Here is a 4,730-nt window from a genome sequence, read left to right as displayed (position 1 = left end):
AGCAGGAATTTTGCCTATGAGCAGGGAACGGGTGTTTTTTAGCAGGAAAGCCCAAGGAAAACTGATCCGTGTTAAAAGAAGCATGTTCCCATTGCTCATGGCAGCAGAGGAGGTTCAGTGGATGTACCTGAAGGGGCTGTGTGGCTGCATTTTAAAGCTTGTGGAGTCTAGTTAAGGGCTGTATACTTCTGAGTATGATAGGTCTAAGATCTGAGGGCCTAAAGGGGACTCTGTCCTTCTGTCACCACTGCCTGAGCCAGAGAAGAACCAGGGTTGTAAGCCAGAGTCAGTGGTGTTCAGAAGAGCCTACCAACGAGGGAAGGAGGCCCAGGAGGCATAGGATCAGGGAAGCTTTCTGTGGGAGTTCACTGGTTATAAAAGCTGCAGAGCAGAGCAGTGTGATGTCTCTGCAGTGTGTGGGAGAGCCCTGCGGAAGCACAGGGAGCACAGGACTGAGTGCTGGCACCAGCCTCACACCCCATGTGTCCCCAGCCAGTCTGGGAATGCTGGGCATGAGGAGCAGCATGTGGGAGTAGAGGAGGGAATGTGCTGAGTGCTGAGCCAGCTGCTGGAGGCAGCAGAGGAATAGGAATGTACAGTGGAGAAGTGTCAGGACTGACATGGTGTGGGATGGTTTGAAGGAGACAGTTCTGCTACACACAGGGAGGTTTGAAGCCAAGAAGAAGAGTGTACTGAGAATACTGTGTGTGGTTTGGTCCAAAAATGTACTCACACGGGAGCAGGTGCAGAACAAGGCTGGGAGATGAATAAGGGACAGAAGGCTTGATAGATGAGGGAAAGCTAAAAAAGATGAGTTTGTTTTGCCTAGCAAAACAAAGCCTCGGAGAGAATGTGGTGACTCTGTAAACACTTCATTGCCAAGTAAATACTAGAGGGGAAGGAAAGTTCTTTATAATAAAGATCAATGCTGGCACAAGGACAAAGTGGTACAAATTTGCTATTAATAAACTTAGCCTGGAAATTAGATTTACAACCACTCGAGTGAGATTCTGGAGCAGTGTCTCAAAAAGGGGGAAATGGAAACCAAAGGAGTTTTGTAAAGAAGCATGAGGAGCCTGCAGTAGCAAGTCAAATCACTGACAGTCTCACTTCATCTTATGCATGTAAATGCCATAGACAGCCTGAACCTATAGTCCAGGCAGGAGGGTGAGTTGCAGTAGAAGGTGAAGCACCAATCAGCAGCTGTAATAAAAAATCAAGAGCCAAGTTACAAGTCAGCTGCAGGAGATGGAGAGTTTCAGGATAGCTGAGCTGTGCAGATATCCAGCTTTAGGTGTATCCGGTGTTTAAGAACAGAGACTTCACCAGATGTAGTAAGTGTAGACCCATTTTTCAGGATCTTTTAGAACCAAAACTTGCACAGTGGGATTCTGTGCTAATTCTTCCCTCTCCACTTCCCAGCCGCTGCCATTTTCTGCTCCATTCTGGCACAGACCTGCATTGTAACTGTAGTAGGGTGACTATCTCTTTGTCCCTAATTCCTCATAAAAGATTAGAAAATATCTTAGTACATATTTTGAGAATGCCTCCAGTCTTGCTGGAGACTTCCTAAAAGAGCCTTTCGGCATGAAGTTGCAGAAGGAAGGCTAGGATAGTAGAGCTGCCTTTGCCAGAGGAGGTGCAGGGATCCTCTGAACAGTGGGTCCTCAAGGGTTCATGTATTCCTGTAAATCATATAGAGAATCTCTCAGCTATGGTCATTGCAGAATGGCAGAGCCCACAGAATAATGGAAAATGTTGTGCCTCTTTTACTTGTGTCACTGCTACATCTCCTCCCTGCTGCCTGTATGAGTTAGCCACAAAATCCTGTTTAGCCTGGTTTGCACAACCACAGGGCTCCCTGCAGACCTGAGAGCTTGTGAAAGCAAACAGTGGGTGTCAGACCCCACCCTACATGGATGGAAAGGCAGCCAGCCATGGAGCAACCCAAGGAGACTTCTCCAGTAAGAAAACAAAGTTGAATGGTATTTGTTTGTTAGCTGAGATAGTTGAGTTGAAAGAAATTTCAAGGCATTTTTTCCAATGAGAGGCTCCTCTTTCCACACACAAATGCAGTTCCTGCTTATCCTGTCAGAATGACACACTCAGCTTCTCCCTCAAGCTGAGTTTCAGTCTTTCCACTTGTGCCAGTGGTGAGGATTGTTGCAATGAGGTTCTTCTCAAACCTGTCCAGCTGTGGTTGCATCAGCTTCAGTTGGACAGTAAGTAATGAAGGGTGGAGTACATGAATCCCAAAAAATGTGTTCATAAATCTCATTGAAGAAACTCAGAACAGTTTCTCCAATCAAAACAGACTCAGTTTGGAGTGTGTTGCATAAACTGTATTGAAAAACCCACCCACAGTTGCCCTGTAATCTGAATGCCCCTATTCATCAATTGTCAAGATTTTTCCATTAAAGGGATAAGATCCCTGCACTTAATTATGAAAGGTCTTTATCCTAGAAGTTACATCCCCCGTGTGTGTCTCATTTAGGACATTAGTGCCACTCTGGTACAAATGACACCCCATCTCCTGTCCTATCCTCCTAACCAGCCATTCCTGTCTCCACACTTCCCTTGGCAGCTGGGGTTGTTCTCTGTGCCAGTGCAGTGTGTTAGCTTGTGCTGGGATGGTTTCTTCCTGCCGTGAAGGAAAGGTGAAGAACTAAACTGAGCTCTCCTGTTCATCCACAAGGCATTAGGAGCCTGGTGCTACTTCTGCTTTGCAGAATTCCAACGCCCAATGTACTGGACCTTGGCACCTTCTCTGAAAGACAAACCAGCTGTGGGAATTTATAAATACCCTTCCCTATGGCAGATGGGGAGTGTGGCAGGAGGGGACTTGTCACATCTCTGTGGCTTGGTTCAGATTCAAGTGATGTGAGCCTGTGCTTGAAATATATCAATTATAACCAGTGCCACATCATCAGATTTTGGACCACTTTGTTGCAGAAATGTCTGAGGGGGTGAATCTTGGTCATTTTGAATGTAGAGAGTCTCCCATGCTCAGTTCAGTCACTGCTTGCACTCTCATTGTGAGGAGGCAGCAGATCAAAAGAAGAAGCAGACATTAGAGATGCATTAATAAAACCAAGAAGGCAGCAGGCAGTGGGGATTCCCCCCACCTTTCCCTTTTCCTGGCTAGGTGTGGGGTTCTACAGTCTTTGTAATACAGAACTCAGTGCCAGCTGAGAAGTATGGTCCAGCTACTATGGAAAATGTAGATTTTAATGTCCACTTCTCTGTCTAGGGTTATGGATACTGACACTTCTTTTGAACAGCTGAATGCAAGGGAGTCTGGGCATCAGTCACAGTGTGTAGAGGCTGGATTTAAATGTAGCTAGACAGTCAGGGATGAGGATGAGGAAGGGATGTCATGTGATGCTTAAGTTCAAGGCAGTAGTGCCAGACCCTGGAGGGGAAATCCACTTGAGGAAGTGAACTAACATGATGTAATGATCTGAAAAGAACTGTACAAATCAGGAACTACACCGGCCTCAGAGCTGTACCTTTCAGTCTGCACTACTGTTGACCAGGAGGAGCAATGCTGGACAGTCCCTGCAGGCAATGAGGCATTTGCCTTTCATTTCACTGGGTCAGGGTGAGTGATATCACAGAGACAGGACATCGTCTAGTAAAAGTTCAGTTCAGTTGCAAATATGGAATATCACAGAGATATTTGTGTGAGGTACTTCTCTTCCAGCCTGTTACTGTGAAGGTGTGGTGCTTCTCCTTGTAACGACATTTCTGAAGGTCTTACACATATGCCATACTTGAGCTATTTACTTGGACACCTGTTGGAAGTATCTAGAACACAAGCACACAGACCAACCTGTTACATAGTCTTGATCTACAATACACCTTTAATTTTCAACCTCCAATCCGAATACTGCTGGGAGGAGTTAATGGTAGCATGACCCATGCCAAGTGACTCAGGACCTGCCAGTTGCCTTCCCAGCTCTGATAAAATCTCTTCAAAAGAGTTTGGAGGATCACGCTCTGATCACACCAGCTCGTGTGGGTGCTTGTCTCCACACCCCTGTCCCTACTGGCAGGCATCTTGAAGGTGACAGCTCACATCAAGATCATGGGCTTCTCAGTGACTTTAGCAGAAGGATATCCAAAAGCTGTATTTATGATCATAGTATCATAGAATTTTAGGGGCTGGAATGGACCTTACAGATCATCTAGTCCCAGCACCCCCTGCCCTGGGCAGGGACACCTCCCACTAGAGCAGGTTGCTCAAGAGCTTGAACACTGCTTTGAACACTGCCAGGGCTGGGGCAACCACCATATCCCTGGGCAACCTGTTCCAATGTCTCACCACCCTTACAGTAAAAAACTTTATTCTAATATCTAACCTAAACTTCCCCTCCTTCAATTTGAACCCATTTCCCTTTGTCCTGTCACTGCAGTTCCCAACAGAGTCCCTCTCCAGCTCCCTTGTAGGTCCTTCAGATATTGAAAAGCTGCTGTGAGGTCTCCACACAGTCTTCTCTTCTCCAGGCTGAACAGCCTCAACTCTCTCAGCCTGTTCTCACAGGGGAGGTGCTCCAGTCCTCTTACCATCTTCGTGGCCTCCTCTGGACTTGCACCAACAGTTCCATGTCCTTCTTATGCTGAGGGCACCAGAACTGCATGCACTATTCCAGGTGGGATCTCACAAGAGCAGAGTAGAGGGGGCGAATCACCTCTTTTGACCTGCTGCCACACTCCTTTGGATGCAGCCC

The sequence above is a fragment of the Acanthisitta chloris genome, unplaced genomic scaffold (genome assembly GCF_000695815.1).
Source record: "Acanthisitta chloris isolate BGI_N310 unplaced genomic scaffold, ASM69581v1 scaffold6554, whole genome shotgun sequence".
In the NCBI taxonomy this organism is placed as follows: domain Eukaryota; kingdom Metazoa; phylum Chordata; class Aves; order Passeriformes; family Acanthisittidae; genus Acanthisitta; species Acanthisitta chloris.
The sequence above is the reverse complement of the archived record's forward strand: the minus strand, read 5'-3'. Positions refer to the sequence as shown.